We start from the raw sequence: 18,242 nt of genomic DNA on the forward strand, positions 1-18,242 counted from the left end.
CACCATAACCGGGAGGTTTGTCAAAGTGTTACTACACGCAAACTCATGAGATCAGAACCCTGGCAGGTGGGACCCCGCTGGCAGCATATAGAAGATCTCCGGAGATACGGAGTGTGAGCAGCCACAGTGAGAACCAGCGTCCTATAGGAAGTGTCGCCGAGAGGCCTATGCTGCCAGAGCAAGGGAGGTTTGTATCTGAAGGTCTCAACACCCACTCATAGGACAGTGCAGCAGCTGCAGAGACCTGGGGAGAGGTTGTGTCGCTGAGACAGGGGTCTGCCTAGGGCTCAGTCATGGCTCCCTGTGCTTAGACGCCACAGTCACCGCACACCCAAGGGGACAGTGAGTTCAACACTTGTTTCCGAAGCAGCAGGCGCCTGTGTTATTGACAGTATATGACACACTGCATAATTAAGTCTGTTAATGAGTATTAATAACATTGGCACATTTTATCATTTAGACCAACAGTCCTCAAGCCTCTAGGATTGTTCGGGTCGTTCCGTGGAGAGTCTACCGGAAGCCCTGGGACAGGAAAACTGACGTGTGAGCCCCCAAAGACAACCTCATACCAGAAGAAGCCCAGATCACACCTGGGCCCAAGCGGCATCCTGTACCCCCCAAAACTGCCCCTAAGGCCTCTTCTCCCCTCTCCTTCCTGGTCTACTATCCCTCTTCCCAGGTAGGAGACTGTTTCCCTTCTCCTGGCACTATAGTTTAAACTGTAAACGCTCACAAAGGCACACAGGCTGAAATGGTCCCCAGTCTCTGGGACTACCCAGTGTGGGCCTAGTGAAGGAAATGAAGTCGCTGGGGACGCCTCTTGAAGGAAATGTTAGGACTGCTGTATGCTTTTGTCACTTTTCACACCGTGACAAAATACTGACAGAAGCAACTTAAGGGAGGAAGGCTCATTTGGGCTCACAGTTCCAGTCCCTCACAGCAGAGAAGGCAGAACAGAGCAGCGTGACGTAAGGTGGCAGCTGCTCCACTGTGGTGGGCCGGGAAGTGGAGAGCATGCAGAAGAAAAGGTAGATTTGCTCTTCAAAGGGAGCCTCCCTTCCCACCAGTGGCCTGCTTCTGCCACCAAGGTGCTCCTTCTAAAGGCTCCAGAGCCTCTCAAAATACTGCCAGCTGCTAGGGAAACAATACCCAGACACGTGTGGGGAAAACCTTAATTTCTGACCTCAATACTTCCCAGCCCATGAGGTGGCCAGTCCTCCACTGCGCATGTTCATTCCATGGTGTGCCGTGTCACCCCTTCCCCAAAGCAACAGGGCCAGGTGGCCACAGATGGAAACCCAGTGTGTTGGTTACTTTTCTATTGCTGAGATTAAAATGCCATGACGGAGAGAAAAGTATTTGGGCTTCTGGTTCCAGAGAGATAAGAGCCTGTCAGAACAGGAAGACATGGCAGCGAACAGCTGATAGGATGCTGAAAAGAACCGGAAGCTGAGAGCTCACTGGAAATGTCATGAGACCTTCAAACCTCATAGCTCACCCACCACTGACAAATTCCTTCCATCAAGGCCACGCCTCCTGATCCTTCCCAAACAGTGCTGTTAACTAGGGACCAAGAATTCAAACATCGAAACCTATGGAGAACATTCTCATCTCAATCACCCAGGAAAGCATTGACCAGAATAAACGTCCTCTTTGTAAGCTGACTTTTCTCGGAAATATAAAACTGATGGAGATACAAAGAATCAGACAGGATTGTTTTGATCAATACTAAGTTACAGACGCAATACTGTGGGACATCCAAGCCCAGACCTCGGGAAGACCTAATAGTGCTACTTTCTCTAAAATGAAGCTTGTGCAAGAACAAGAGAAAGCCACTATGCTGAGCCCTGGCCGGACAGATGCATGCCTACCAGCACGGCAGTCTTTTAGTACCACAATGTAGCCGGTCTTTGTTACTTTATGTGTTCTTTCTTTTCCCAGCCTTTATCCCACCAGTCTCACCCCTTATCACTAGATAGGAGAGAAAGGATGCCGGAGGGAGATCCCTGAATCTAATTTTTTAATTCTTGTTTCTTCTTTGCTTATAGCTAGTCTTTGCTACTTTGTGGGTTCTTCTTTTTCCTACCCTTTGCCCCCACCCCAGTCACCCCCAACACTAGATATATATGAGAGAAAGAAGGATAGAGGGGGGAAGAGAGAGATAGAGACCCCTGAATCTAATTTCTTTCTTCTTGTTTCTTCTTTGACCACCACTATTAACAAGCCAGAACTGGCTCCCCTGATCAACCACCAACCACCAACCCCACCCGTGGGGCCTTAGCATTTATATATCTTCTGAAAACCTTCCAGAACCCCAACTGTCACACAATCGCGGAAACTATCTGCAGCTGGCAAAACCACGCCTCTGCTAGAGCATGAAGCAAATCATAGTCAGTTGCTCCGAAGCAGTCCCATATCCCCACACCGGGCATTAAAACAAAAACATATTCTTATAGTATTTCTGTGTCTTTTAAAGAATCCAAAATTGGAGAATTCCCACTACACAGCAACATCAAAACCAGCAATGAACCCTCTCTGTGTTGGGTTTTTCCCCCCATCATCTAAGCTGAGCTGGCTTGGTCTCAACAGTAACCAGCTGTTCAGCTGTTGGCAGCTTCCATATTGGAGCTCTTATCTAGAGGGCCATGGGGCTTAAGAAGCTGTTAGGCTGGACAGTAGAAACTTTAGCATCTTCATGTCTATGCCCAGGAACTGAACTTTAGCATGGAATTTCATGATGAATGAAGCAACGGTCAGAGCCCGTAGTGGTTTGAATGGTGATGGCCCCCATAGGTCTATGAAGAGGGGCAATATGAAGAGGCGTGGCCTTGGGCTGGAGAGATGGCTCAGCAATTAAGAGCACTGACTGTTCTTCCAGAGGTCCTGAGTTCAATTCCCAGCAACCACATGGTGGTTTACAACCATCTGTAATGGGATCTGATGCACTCTTTTGGTGTGTCTGAAGAGAGCAACAGTGTACTCATATAAATAAAACAAATCTTTTTTTTTAAGTGTTGTGGCCTTGTTGGAGTACGCAAGGCATTGTTGGAGGAGTGTGTCACTGGGGATGGGCTTTGAGGTTTCAGACGCTCAAGCCAGGCCCAGAGTCACACTCTCTTCCTGCCGCTCCAGATGTGGAACTCTCCGCTCCTTCTCTAGCACCATGTCTGCCTTCGTGCCACCATGTTTCCTGCCCTGATGATAATGCACTGTAAGCCACTGCAAGCCACCCTTTCTTTTCATATATAAGAGCTGCTATAGTCATAGTGTCTCTTACAGCAATAGAAACCCTAAGACAGAATAGTATAAGAGGACTCGCAGATATTAAGGGTGTCTCTCATCGTTACTGTTAGCCTTGTTTGAGATGTTAGTGATGATGTGCCCATGTTATCATTTAATCTGTTTATGACTGTACTTTAGTCTGATCATTATTCTCTGTGAGAGTGAGAATTTTTACAAACTCAAAACTTCATCCTTGAAGGGATCCATGGGCCCCTGTGGGCTTCTACATCCTGCAGGGGAGTCCACGGCCAAGGAGAAGGACGAAGATCGCTAGGCAGGATGCAGGTGTAACCTCAGGCTTCTGCTGCACAAATGACCCCAAGCTCTGCTGACAAGCTTCTGGATGGCTGCCACCGCCCACGCAGACATGTGTCAGCAAGACAGCCCCACAACCATCCCGACAACTTGTTCTGGAAGCAAGATCAAGGTCTGTCCCCTCTGTCTTCTCAGGAGTCGTGATGCTGTCTGGCAAGAAAGGTTCAGTCAAGGCAAATAGTTCAGCGGCACAGGCGCACCAGCCCATCGGTGACAGGAGAGTAACAGGAACACTTCGAGCAGGCGGCGAGGCACCTTGATCAGAGCTCGGGGAATGTCTGCAAGATCAAACTAAAAAGTTGTTTGAAGAACAACACTGATAAAGAATGCAGTCAGTCTAACAATTACTTGAGAACTTCCTTCTGGCAGGCACTTTTCTAAGAGAGTCGTGACTAATTCATTAAATGCCCAAGATCAGATCAGATGTGTGATTCCACCATGGGGGAAACAGGCTCAGAGAGCTTAAGTAACTTGCTTGATGCCACACAGCACAAAGGGCCAAACTGGAGTATGAGCTGTTGCAGTGTCCTTCAAATTCTAACATGCGTGAGAACCCAGAAATTTCCAAAACCCCAACACCCAGGCTGCAGTCAGCATCACGCCAATAAACTGCCCTCCAGTAAGCACCCCACAAAGCCAGTCTCTGGGAACTGAGCCAGGAAGTGATTGGCCTGGTTTAAAAGGTTTCCCAGCAGGTGACTTTAACTGACAGCTAACTTTGTAGGCATCCAGGCGATGGGACTCCCTGGGTTCTTAAACCCTGGTCCTGCAAGAGCAGGCATCCTGGGAGACAGTTCACCCTTGTCTGCCCACTCCCCATCCCACCAACAAACAATACTTCCTAGCAGGTGCAGCGAGAGTCAGGGAGTTCCTGGAGTTCCCATGAAATAAAAGAATTGAAGGTGGTGTGTGGTCGCTTAGGTCTATAATCCCAGTGCCTGAAAGGCTGAGGCCTCCACTAATTCCAAGCCAGCCTGAGACAGACAGACAGACAGACAGACAGACAGACAGACAGACACACTCATGGGAGGGGGGGTGTTAGAGGCCAGACCTGAGCTATGTGGGGAGACCATGTCTCAAATCCTAAGAACTGTGGTAGTCCTTTCAAAGTCAGACTTCAGACCTGTGGCCAGGTGCTGGCCAGAACTCCATGCATAGCTGGCCAGAGCACAGGAAGTGCTCAGCCTCTGGGAGATGGATAGAGGCTGGCCCTACATGCTTGCCTGTTAACCGGTAATAGGTTCCTGAAATCACAGATGCCACAGCTTGTGCCCTCTCCCTCTTCCCGTCTGACATCAGACAACATTGAGCAGTCCTCTCCACCTGCCCTACCACACAAAGTCCTCCAAGCACCTAATCAATAGATGTGTGGTCCCCTGCCCCTCACCGACAGCAGCATTTGGGAGAGCTGGGCCTGATTGCCTGGATGGTGGTGGGATTGCGGGTGAGCTGGCCCCCCAAGGGTTTGAGAGGGAAAGCTGACGTTGCCACTTGTCTGCCCTGCGGTGATGTCAGAGAAGGAGGAGAGATGTTCTCCTCCCACCCTGCCCCTCACCACCCGTGGCAGGCTGGCACACTGGCCCTGAGGGCACGAGAGCAGGAGAGCTGGCTCTGCCTCTGCCAGGCTAGAGCACTGGGTGAGCTAGCCAAGCCAGTGCTGGAGAGCTGGCCCCAGTGGTGTGGAAGTAGGAGAGATGGCAGACTGACCAGTTCAGCTACCAACCAGGCCCAGATCCAGGGCTTTGACTTGGCCCACTCCAACATTCACCCCATCCTATGAACTGCTGGAGCTTGTGACTCAACCAGTTCTACAGATCCAGCGCTGCGGGATCTCCATGACACAGGGCAACAACAGGATATAGGAGAGGAGTCCTGGTGAGGATCAGTGTTGATAGTGTAGCCGAAGCAAGAGGCCTTGAACCTGAACAATGACTCATTGCAGTAAACATTTGTAAGCAAAGAAGTGCGGACAAAGGGTGTACTGTGGGACACACGGTGACACACTACAGCTCCCACACCACGATTTTTTCTTCTTCTTTTCTTTTTAGAAGGGAAGGTTTCTAGGGTGGAGAATGGGATACAAATAGACAGGGAGATGAGAGGGATTAGGGTGCCTGATGTGAAATTCATAAAGAATGGATAAAAGCTAAATTTTAAAAAGTATGTGTGGTCTTTTCACCCCCAAATCTTCAATATAAGATATACTTTGAACATGCTTTATTCCTTTCAGAGCCTGGTAAGGAATTAAAAGAACAGACACCTCACCGAGCCCCAGTGTTTGGAGACCGGGGTCCCAGGCAATGAGAACTGTCCAGGTGCTATCAGGAGAACCGCCATTGGTGCATCCTGGTGATCATGTAAGAGGAGCGAGACAGAGAGCAGACTGCATACCCGTGTTCCATGTGTTTGCCCTGTTATGCTCTGTACCCCCTTAGGAGTCTGCCATCAAGAGGTCCCTCACCAGATGCAGCCCTTTGATCTCATCTCAGCCAGGACCACAAATGGCCTCTTTTATTCATAGCTTGTACAGTCTATGGTACTGTATATTAGCAACAGTACCTATCAGGACTGAGAGGAGTTTGTGACTCTGCCCTGTCTATGAGTTAATGTGAACCCTCTACAGCCCCATGGACACTGGTAGCACATGTTTGTCTCTTGGCTTAGGGCAATGGGACTGTTTGTTAACAGTACAGGGACTGCCTCAGAGTTGGTACTAAGGTCTCCCAAATCCCACAAAGATGACACCAAGCAGACCTGGGTAGGCTATGCACCACACTCAATAAACCCTGCCAAGGGAAATAATCACTTCTTTAGGAGACAAGTAAACCTATAGGCTGACAAGAGAAAAGGCCTCCCTGCTGCTAACAACCTGAAAGTGACACTGGGTCCCATGGAGAGTGGGAGACCGCTTTCCCACCCCACTGCCTCCGTCACTTTCTCTTTGGCATTGCTCTCCCTAACAGACTCATTCACAAGCTTCAACACACAACACACACATACACACACACACACACACACACACACACACACACAGAGAGAGAGAGAGAGAGAGAGAGAGAGAGAGAGAGAGAGAGCGCGTTCAGGAGGAAACAACATCTTGCCCCCTTCTCTTGCCAACCCCATATTTGGCTCCAGCCTACAAAAGGCACACTGTCAAAGGTTGGCTGGATGAACTATTGAGCCTGGCAGCAGCTTCAGCAGGGACCATAATAACCTTTTCCACTTCGATCCGGAAGGCCCCAAGCCATCTACAAACAGGGCCTGACGTCAGAGTGCCATCTCTCTCTTCCCAGGCCCCCACGCCTCACCTGTACAAAGTCAGCTGGCTCGTCGTACAGCCCTGCACTGGGTCCTCACTGAACGCCTCCTCCTGCCCGCTGGATTCCTTCCACTCCCGTGTTCTCCATGCCCTTTTATTGCTCCAAAGACGCTATGACTGACGAGTCTTGCTAAAATGTAAATGTCCCTGGATGGGGACAAGAGAGGTAAGACTAAAGTAACAGTAAAGAGTAGTGACGACAGCCTTTAGGTATCTATAGTGTTACTCTGAGCTGTGTGACCTGCAACAAGAAGAACCTCTCTAAACCTGTTTTTTTCACCTGCAAAATGGAAATTGGTATAGTAATGATGATTGACAGCTTGGTGGGATTAAAAATCACCTAGGAGACAAGCCTCTGGATATGTCTGGTGGGGGGAGGGGTGTCAGGTTCTGGATTAATTGAGGTGGGGTGGGAGCAGCATCCATCAGCTGTGAGTCTTGACTGAATGAGAAGCCAAGAGCTAGCCAAGTTCACTGCTTCCTGACTGAAGAGGCACTATGACAAATACCCCACTCCTAGAACTGTGCCCTTGCCTTTATACTTCCCCTGCCACGATGGACTCTGAACCCTCAATTGTCAGCCCAAATAAAACCCTCCTTTAAGTTGCTTCTTGTCAGGTGTTTAGTCACTGCATCAGGAAGAGCACTAATTCAGGAAAGATGGCCACACCCACCTCCTGCTGTGGACAAGGACAGCAAGAGTGCTTTTTTGGACTTTGATACGGTATGCTGTTGTGTCTCTGGAAGCTCTCGGGTGTCTACTCCCAGGTCAGTGCTATCCCTGGGAAGCTGGCTGGAATCTTTCTCTGGTATCCCATCATGAATCCCTTCTTCAGCCAGGCACACACCCAGGGTGGATGCTGAGAGCCTCACTCAGGCAAATGTCAGAGGACAGTGCCCCAACCCCACCCTACCATGGTTTAGATGGAAGGAAGAGCAGGCAATCACACTTGGTGTTTCTAAGCTGCAGGCAGCAAGAACCTCTCATATCGGCCAGGTTGGCCTGGCCCAGGCTGCGTCCTTCCGAACCACTATACTAAACAGAAGGTCCCTGTCCTGGAATTTTCAAAGCAGCCAATCGATCGAATATCATCCCCTCTACAACTCTAAAAGGTGGGTGATTCCACCAGCTTCGTGATCCACTCACTTTCCAGAGGAGGAAACCAAAGCCCGGAGGTTACAAAGAGTAGAGGCAGGATTTGAAAGATGGGCACCCAAATCCGAATCCTTGGAATCTGTGAACACGTGACCTTGCATGAGAACAGGGATTTCACAGATGTAGCCATTCTAAGGATCCTGAGACAAGAAGAGTCCTCGATGATGGGTGGTCACAGGATGATGAAGGATGGAGGGAGGGGCGGGGAACAAAGATCTATAGGTGCAGCTGATACAAGAGGAAGGAACCACAAGCCAAGGAATACAGGAAGCTAAAACAGGCCAAGAAAAGTCTCCAGCCCTACCAACACCTTAGCCAGTGTCGACCCAGTGAGGCTTCCTGACCTTGGAAAACATCAGGTCAAACATCTGTGCTAAATTGAGCCATTGTGTGTTTAGTCCTTTGTTCCATTGGCCATAAGACACCAATACACATCCCTAAGGGGCTGCAGCACCCGGGGGATATCTCAAGAGGCGCATTACCCATCTAGAAGCAGTGTGAGTCAGATAGGACTGCAAAGGGTGTCTAGCCTAGAAGCCCTGCAGCCTCATTGGGCCCCACTGGGAAGTCTGTAGGGCGGAGCCTGGGTGGGTGGGACCATGCCTTCCAGAGCTGGCGGCTTGCATCTGTAAACCTGGGGCCCTAGACTTGAGCAAGCTACTTGGCCTCCCTTTGCCTCTGTTTCCTTATCTGTGGATGGGGTGTAAGTAGTGTGGACCCCATGGGACAGACAAGACAATGAAAGCTGGGTGTGTGGCCTTAGCTGTCAACATTAAAAGACTTTTAGTTCCTGGGGAGCTGATTAAATTTGAGCCACTTGCTGAGTCCCTGCAGAGTGCCAGGCTGTCTTGGGAACTCCAGATGAGCCTCCTAACCTGCTCCTGAGGCTGAGAGGACCCCAGGCCCAAAGCCACACTGTGAGGAAAGAGGCAGCATGGAAATCCAACTGCGTTGCATTTGAAAACTCAGCCAGAACCCTCGGGCCTAAGGCAGGGCAGGCAGAAATTGGATTCACCCTGCGCATAGTTGATTTTTCTGCGTTTCAGTTTTCTCATCTGGAGAAGGGAGCAATTAATAACCTCCTGCTAAAGCAGTTGGAAGGATCTGGAAACGGCACGCCTGAGAGCTCTCTGTGGAACAGCCTGTGCTGTTGAAGTGAAAGAGGTGGAGTAAGTAGAAGGTGCCTCTTGGCTGCAGGGGACCTGAAACCAGACAGCGCTGAACCCTATAGATACACGCGGTTCCCTCTACCCCAGTGAACAATGTCACTTCTGCCTTAGCAGAGTGCTCACCAGGAGGTGTGCCTGTAAATTGCACAGTTTGAGGTGTGGCTGCAAAAGAGGCGCAGATCTCTTTGCTCTTCGCCCTTTCTCTGATCAAAGGAAAATTCTTAGCCGAGATCTCAGTGGCTTCTGCATGCAGTTTCCTTTCCTTTATTAAGCAGACAGCTTTCATCTTTTCCCTTAACAGAAGCACCATTTGGCCTCTCGATGGCCTATAGGAACTGCCCATAGCACTGCTCGTATGACTGGGGGCATCATGAAACGCAGTAAGACTTCCTTGAACACAGCAGTCTCATTCTGTGGCTGCCTTCAACTAAAGGGAGGGCAGTGTATGCAATGTGGATACATCAGACCAAGAAAGAAAGAAAAAAAGGGAAAAAGTCTCATACCACAGGCAAAATACCCAGGAGCAGTGTGAGATAGATCACGCTGCTCAGAAAAGCGAGTACTTTAACCCATTGTTCATGGGCATGCCTATGTGCATGTTTGTGTGTGTGCATGCCTGTGGAGGCAAATGATTGCCTTGCATATCATCCTCAGGAACACCGTGTGTCTCCTTGGAGACAGGGTCTCTGGTTGATCTGGAACTCACCCACAAAGCTAGGCTGGCTGGCTGTGAACCTCCCTCCATCTATCTCCAGCCCCCAAGCACTGGGGTTGCAAATGGACAAATGGACGTCATCACGCCCAGTGTGGATGCTGGGGAGTAACTCCAGACCTAGTGTTTACATCTCAGGCATTTAACCAACCCAGCCATCACTCCAGGTGCAAGAACTTTTGATTTCTGGGTTTTTCCACTTAATGCTTCCAGATCCCAGCTGACCACAGATAATAGAAGCCTTGGATAGTAAAAGCGCAGAGTAGATACTGTCAGTCACTGGCTGTGTGGGGCTGAGGAGGAATGGGGGAGAAGACGGAGAAGGGAGCCAAAAACAGGGAGTTAGCAGCTAGGGTGGAAACAAGGACAGAGCCAGAGGCCAGCCCCATGGGTCTTCCTCATGTGCTCTGTCTTGGAGACTGAATCTGGGCTGGACACCTCCTCCTCAGGCCACATGCTGCCACAGGCAGATTCCCAGGGTGCTCTCCCTTCTTGGAGAAAGAAGTGTGGCAGCTGTGAGCCTCTCCTAGTTACTGGTCCGTTTCATCAGCTGAAATGCTGGCTCACTGCATCAGCAGATGGATCTTCCAGCAGGAAGTGGTTGGGCCTTGTGGGGAGAGCTAGCAATTGCAACCTGATCCAGGAGCAGAGCAGACTCTGGAGCTGAAGGAGGGTCTCTGTGTCCTGGGAAGGCAGGAAGGATGGATGACCAGATCTGGGAAGCTTCCCGGGATAGGAGACTGTCAGTGCTGCATCCAGGAACAACAAACCGAGACTGGCCATACAGCCAAGCCAACAGGGTCTCTGCCTCTCCGCTTTCCACTTTGTAAACTGACTTCACATGCACAGACCTCAAACAGTTGCCTGTGTTAGAAATGCTTTTGAGTATCAGAGGTGGAGTGTGGATAATGTAAGCAAATCGGCTGTGTATTTTTCCCAAGATAAGAAGGACACTTCTGGACTCCAGAATATGATAATACCAAGAAAGTTGTCAGCCAGTTTTCTGGTGCCCCCCCCCCGCCCGCCCCCCATGCTATAAGACAGCTGCTATGACTCTGGAGACCTAGATTCATCCCAGGCAGAAAGAAGGAAGATAATGAGATAGTACTAGCACACAGAATTATGTTTGCGATTCCTGGGCCACTTCCAGCTGTGTTGCCTTCAGACAAACCAAGTGTTTAGTCTTCTGGTCTTGAGAGTAGAGGGTAAAAAGCATGAGAAACTTCAGAACAAGTCACCCCTACCATCTGCCTGAGTGTGACCAAAGGATGCCTGAGTGACTGGGAATACCATAAAGCCCAGGGGACTGGACCATGGCACCGCTGGTTGCTATGGATACCAAGGCCCATCACCACCATGGGCATCATCAGCATGTGAGAATTGGATCTTAGGGCTGTAGAGTTTAGAGGGGACTGGGTGGAGAAGAGGAGTCTCAGATCCTTTAAATCTGACCACACTGAGTTGATTTAGTCAGATGCATTTTATGCAGAGGCAGTGGGGAGTCTCAGGGTACAGATAGCCAATGGCCAGATGACCCCCAGTTTCAATCCCTCTTTCCTAAGTGGATGGCCCTGAACAACTAATTAACCTCTCTGTGTCTCTCTTCTCCGTCTTTAAAGCGATGGTAGCACTGATTCTCCTGCATCTCTAGGATTGCAAGGAGGACTCTGCGCCAATCTGTATAACACAGGGCTCAGAACCGTGACTAAGCCCTGCTGCTTGCCGCACCCTTCAGTGCCATGGAGGAGGAGTATAGGAGGGGCTCAGACTTCATGTTGACCCTCTTCCCTGTGTGAAATGGCCACAGGTCTCCTCCCACCAGGGACCCTGGCCCTTCTCAGGCCCCCACTCCATCTTAATGATAAGCTAGTGGCCACTTGCTTGGAGGCTGTGGGATCTGTTCAGAGTGTCACTGTCACCAGGCCCTTGACAGGGTGCAGCAGCTGCAGAGGGTACAGAGAGAGGTGGCAGGCTCTGTGTTCCTGAGCAAATCACTCAGCCTCCGTGTGCACAGCACCACGTCTATAAAACCGTAACAGCACATCTCTCAAGGACATCTCATTTCCAAACTGCAGGACTTTTCCCTATGGAAATCATGATCTCTGAGTCAAGGTGGCCGCCCCCAGTCTTCTGGCCAGGTGTCTGACTTCCCCAGGGCTCAAGGAGAGCACTCTGGCCTCTCAGGTCTGCCTCCTGTTGTGTCCTGCCCACCTCAGGCCGCACGCACGCCCCCTCTCTGCAGTCTCCCTCCAGGTTGCACTAACGTGCAAAGAAGGGGCTGTGGTTAAAACCCGGACATTCCCCCGAGGATCAGGGTGGCAAGGCCCAGTGCCTTCTTGCAACAGCCCTGCTTCCCAGGGAGAGAGGCCTTTTCCGAGGCGACAACTTTGAGCATGGCGCAGCTGCTCCTGGCGTGCCAAAGCCGGGGCGCGCAGACGCGCGGCGGGTGGCAGTCATTAACCGGCTGTCAGGTTCCTCGGCTGATGCAGCTAAAAATAGCGCGCTATAGATAGCAGCCTCCCCCGCGACTGCAGCCCGCACCCCATCCCCAGATCCGCGCCGCCCGGCACCCCGAGGAGACCGCGCCACCAAGCTCAGCTATTTATAGAACCCACACCTCAGCACTTTCCACCCACCATACAACCATTTCAGCTGCTCCGATGAGAAAAGAGCAGCCTGGGCCGCCACTTACTCCGGTGTGCAATCACATCTAGGGCCAGGGAGTCCTGATGTTATAGGAAACCTCCAGGCAGACTCAGATTAAAGATCAATGGCCACATAAAACGTAAGCAGTCAGTTTCGCGGCGAACAAGTCCTGGTAATACAGAGTTGTTTCAGTGAATAAACTCGGAGAGCTGTGTAGCCCCACCCCCCATGTTGATTAGCCCCCTGGCGAAACCCTGAATGCTTGAAGTAAGGGGCAGGCAGGGAAGGGGGGAGTGGGGCTGGAGACAGACACGGGGTGGGGTGCAGGGGGGGGGGGAGAGAAAGGAGAGGAAGAGGAAGGGGAGAAGAGAAGAATTAGGAATGAGAAGAAGCCATAAAGAAATAGAGATGGGAAGAGATAAAAAAAAAAAAAAATAGAAGGACAAAGAGGATGGGGATAAGGACAGGGAAAGAAGACTGGGAGGTGGCAGAGCAGTTAAGTGCACCTGCTGCTCTCCCAGAGGACCTGAGTTCGATTCCCAGCACCCACATGGTGGTTCACAACTAACCATAACTGAAAGCCCAGGGAATCTGACACCCTCTTCTGACATCCTCAGATACGGTGGTACACAGGCACAGGCACAGGCACACATACTGACGAAACATTATGCACATAATTTTTTTAAAGAGAGAGAAAGGGATAGATGGAGAGAGGTAAAGAATAGAGAGATGAGGAAAGATGGAGATATATTATGCAGAGAGAGGAAGAGAGATAGATGGGAAAAAAAGAAACATTAAGATTGCAAACATGTCAGAGTGTTCCCTAGCCCTTCTCCTAATGCCCTCAACCGAATTTTTTCTTCCCACCTGATCACTTTACTGATTCATCAAGACAAGTATAAATCATATTTCCAAATTTTGGTGAGCCCAGCAGCTAGATAGGCACTGACATCTGTCAAGGAAGAGGGCACTGGGCCTTGCCACCCTGATCCTCAGGGGAATGTCTGGACCCTAACATGGCCCCTTCTTTGCATGCTAGTGCGGCTGACTTGGAGTCAGTTCCTACCTGCCACCCCCAGCTTTGGGAATCTAGAACAGGTGCCTCAGCCTTCAAAAGTCTGGTTTCCTGGGCAGAGCGTCCTGCCCATCTTACAGCACTGGGGTGAGGCCATAGAAGGCATAGAAGGCCTGCAGGCCAACCACTGCTCAAGGCCACAAGCTCTGAGAATGAAAGACCAATGTGGATGTTGTGGACATCACCCCTGGCAAACAGTCTTCAAGATGCATGGCACACCCCCATGTTTTCCCCCATTCTGTTGTGTCCCCCGTGATCCATTTCTGTGAATCCCAGTGGCCCAAAACAAGACCCCTGGGAAGAAGTTTTGAGGACCTGGGCAGAACCTGGGTGGTGAATGGAGACATCTCTCAGCCAAATCTTTGAAGTCTCAAAACCCTTGGTTGAATCTGGACCTGTAGACATGGGTACTTGGTCAGGGAGTAGCTAGGTAATGCTCTCCCAGAACATCTGGATCCAGCATTGGCTCACATGTCTCAGAAGTCACCTCCTGGTCCTGCCCAGGAAACTAGGCATGAATTCTTGTGCACTGAAACCCAATCTGCATGCTTGCATGGCTTTGCTAACAACAGCTGACTGGTCACTAAACAAGATGGAGGCAGACCTCCAGCTTTCCAGGGCCATTGTACTATTCCGTGTTTAACTCTCACCTGCTTTTCCCCATGTCTAGACCCCTCATTCTCAAATTGAGGTGCCTCATATCATCACACCCGAAACAGCTCCCCATTGACCCAACCCTACTGCCTCTTTCCCTAAATCTACTTTCTAACAGATTTCCCAGGTGAGGACCAAAGACGGCGATCCAAGAACATCACCCCAGTCAGGAAAGATGAAGGATATATATAAATGTCCTGTGACATTTTATATGAAGTCTCCAGGCACACAGTCTCTGAAACTAAGAAATCAGTGTGACAATATGTACTCACTGATAAGTGGATATTAGCCCCAAACCTAGGATACCCAAGATATAAGATACAATTTGCTAAACACATGAAACTCAAGAAGAATGAAGACTGAAGTGTGGACACTATGCCCCTCCTTAGAATTGGGAACAAAACACCCATGGAAGGAGTTACAGAGACAAAGTTTGGAGCTGAGATGAAAGGATGGACCATGTAGAGACTGCCATATCCAGGGATCCACCCCATAATCAGCATCCAAACGCTGACACCATTGCATACACTAGCAAGATTTTATTGAAAGGACCCAGATGTAGCTGTCTCTTGTGAGACTATGCCGGGGCCTAGCAAACACAGAAGTGGATGCTCACAGTCAGCTAATGGATGGATCACAGGGCTCCCAATGGAGGAGCTAGAGAAAGTAGCCAAGGAGCTAAAGGGATCTGCAACCCTATAGGTGGAACAACATTATGAACTAACCAGTACCCCGGAGCTCTTGACTCTAGCTGCATATATATCAAAAGATGGCCTAGTCGGCCATCACTGGAAAGAGAGGCCCATTGGACTTGCAAACTTTATATGCCCCAGTACAGGGGAACACCAGGGCCAAAAGGGGGGAGTGGGTAGGCAGGGGAGTGGGGGTGGGTGGGTATGGGGGACTTTTGGTATAGCATTGGAAATGTAAATGAGCTAAATACTTAATAAAAAATGGGAAAAAAAAAGAAATCAGTGTGAAATGGCGGCGGGGATGTACACTGTGCAGAGAACCACGGCAGCCATATTGAGAGAACGCTGGGTTTGAATGGATGAGGAAGATGGTGATCAGGATGTTTACAGAAGCTAGGGACGATGACTGCCTGAGGAGCCAGGACCCAGAGCAAGATCTGAGGACACACTGAACCTTAGTGCTTTGTATGTTAGCTGAACATGAGGCTTTTAAATACCCGTGCTTATTGTAGCATGTTTGATAGCAAGATAGCTGCTTTGCACCAGACACCATGGCTTCACTCAAAGGCAAGAAGCAGAAACAAGCAGACAGACAGAAAATTGGGATACTAGTGGGGTTTTCTTTTCACTTTCTGTTGATGTTGTTGCCTTAAACAAATAGGCTAGACAAATCTCCTACCTCTAAGCTGTACCCTCCCCTTAGCCCTGACGGGTGCTATAGCTTAGATTCTGAAAGTCTGCCAAGGTCTGTGGGCCTTGAACTTGGTCCTCAGGATGGTGCTCTTGGGAAGATGGTAGACCCTGTCCTTAAATCACTGGGACCATACTCTTGAGGGCAACTGTGTGACCTTAGTCCCTTCCTCTTCCTGGCTATGAAGTGAGCAGTGCGTTCTCATGCCTGCCGCCCCCATCATTTGCTGCTTCATCACAGGCCCAAAGGAACCGGACCAGTGAACCGGAGCCTCCAGAACCATAAGCCAGAATAAACATTTCCTCTTTATGAGTTGACTCATTTTGTTGCAGTAACAGTAAGTCAATTAACACAGTCTCTTCTTTATTGACTTTCAGAACCCACACTCTGTGTGTGTGTGTGTGTGTGTGTGTGTGTGTATCTTCTCCATTGACTTTTCACTAAATCTCATTGTACCAAAATATGAGACTGATAACCCCTAGCTGCAAGAGAACCCTGTAAATAAACTGTATCGCAAAGGAAGATGGGCTTTCCAGGTCAGGTGGATGTCAATCACCATCCTGCCTTCTCCAGGGTTCTTCAGAACAGAAAGAGGGAGGCAGAGGGAGGGAGGGAGGCAAGGGCTGCTGCATAAATACAGTCCTATGTCCGGGCCTTGAATGCCTTCCTTGCCTGCCCCAGTAGAACAGCTTAGGCTTAGCTTCCTCCCGGTGTCCTCATGCGTGACTTTCTGGGTCCTTTGGGCCATCCCAGGCGCATGAGACTAACTCAGCGAAGACCCCCAGCTCTCCCTGCTCTGCACGTGGGTGGTGAGGCAGCCTTGCAGAAGACATTTTCTCCAGCCTCCTCAGCAGGTTCTCCATCCCCCTGAGGGCATCTCCAGCCTCCTCTCTGCTGATCTTCAGCAGTTCTCAGTTCCTCCCGCTTCTCCAGTCATCTCTGGCTTCCACGCTCCCGGCTGAGTGCTCTGCTCTGGACCAGCTCAGGGGATACATCTCCCCCCAAGCTCTGGGCCTCAAAACACAGGATCTGGGAAGAAAGGAAGAGCAGGCCTTCAGAAAACACAGTCTGACCAGGCACCTGTCTCTCCTATCTGCTGGCTCCTGGCTGTTTATTTATGTTAAGCAGTGATACAGAGATATTTTAAAAAATGTTACCTCTCTCTAGCACCTGGATTTTTCAGCCCGATCAAAAAGCCTGGAAAATTCCAAGCTGCAAGGCTGGAAAACACCACTCAGTGCTCAACCTCCCCATTACCCTTGCAGATCCAGGTGTGTGGAGAGAGGCCTTCTGGGCCTGCCACCTCCCCGGAGCCAAGAGCAGCAGCAGCCAAGGTCCCTGAGTCCCAGTGCACTGAGGCCTGCCTAGACAGGTTTCTCAAGACTACCCTCCCCACCTGCAGCCTGCAGGGAACTGACAAAGGCCTCAGTTTAACCAACTCTAGTGTTTTTCTCTCCTAAAGACCTTTAGGGCCCTTGGCACCCCCACCTCCTTTAATTCATTACACCAATGTATTTGTTGTTGTTGCTGCTTCTGCTGTTTTGCAGTACTGGGGATCAAACCCAGGGCCTTGTACGTGTGCTAGGCAAGTGCTTTTGCCTTTGAGCTACTCTGTACTTCATACAGGCCTGGAACCTGGAACCTGGAACCTGGCATCCTTCAGCCTCAGTGTTCTGAGTAGCTGGAATGACAGGCCAATGCCACACTTCCCTCTTCTTCTCCCTAATCCACAGTGACCCCCACCCCTTGATCCCTAATAGTGCCCAAGGCCTGGCTCAGGACCAGGTATACAACAAGTGCTCACTAATGCTTTGTAGGGTAATGGCCTCTACTCCTTGGCCTGGGATTCCCTGTCCATGACCACACACACACACACACACACACACACACGGGGGGGGGGGGGAATGGGAGGGACAGAGTCCTATTCCCTTTAGGTCAGACACATGAGCTATCACTGAGCTCACTCACGTCTTCCTCAGACGTTTCCTTGCGTGCCATGCCTACCCTTTGCTTTGGAAGTACTCTGTTTATCTTTGTGTTGGCATGAGTGTGTGCGCTACTTCTTTACAGGGATGGGATGGGATGGAATAGGATGGGATGTGGTCGGGTGGGATGGGATGGGATGGGGTGGGGTGGGGTGGGGTGGGGTGGGATGGGATGGGATGGGGTGGGGTGGGGTGGGGTGGGGTGGGGTGGGATGGGATGGGATGGGATGGGATGGGATGGGAAGAGCTGGCATTGTATTTGGTCTACACTCACTTCCCATACTTCTTGATTTGCCAGTAGCCAGCACCATGGTGTACACTGAGGTACTAAATGAACACATGTGGGGCTGATGGTGACTGTTGCTGTGTTCTGTGTGTATATGTATCACAACTGCATGACCATGGATGGTGTAACTATATGTTTCATGTTCTGTATGTATATACCCCATGTGTGGGACATGTTATACCTAACATGGACTTTCCTCTTCCCCGGCACATTCTATATGCTCTGCATACTAACTCCACCCATCTTCCCAACAGTATGGG

At 50.3% G+C, this 18,242-nt stretch overlaps 2 long non-coding RNA genes across 2 annotated transcripts; both read right to left on the reverse strand.

The window, feature by feature from the left end:
* Positions 1–1,308: 1,308 nt before the first annotated feature.
* 8030423F21Rik (RIKEN cDNA 8030423F21 gene) lies at positions 1,309–12,770 on the reverse strand. The gene is made up of 3 exons (NR_045738.1): positions 12,646–12,770; positions 6,906–7,063; positions 1,309–3,875 (listed from the first exon to the last, which is right to left on the reverse strand). It is a non-coding gene; the product is annotated as an RIKEN cDNA 8030423F21 gene (long non-coding RNA).
* A 3,287-nt stretch (positions 12,771–16,057) lies between these two features.
* Gm30178 lies at positions 16,058–17,246 on the reverse strand. The gene is made up of 2 exons (XR_376954.1): positions 17,200–17,246; positions 16,058–16,740 (listed from the first exon to the last, which is right to left on the reverse strand). It is a non-coding gene; the product is annotated as a predicted gene, 30178 (long non-coding RNA).
* Positions 17,247–18,242: the final 996 nt, after the last annotated feature.

The sequence above is a fragment of the Mus musculus genome, chromosome 5, assembly GCF_000001635.26.
Source record: "Mus musculus strain C57BL/6J chromosome 5, GRCm38.p6 C57BL/6J".
Classification (NCBI taxonomy): Eukaryota; Metazoa; Chordata; class Mammalia; order Rodentia; family Muridae; genus Mus; species Mus musculus.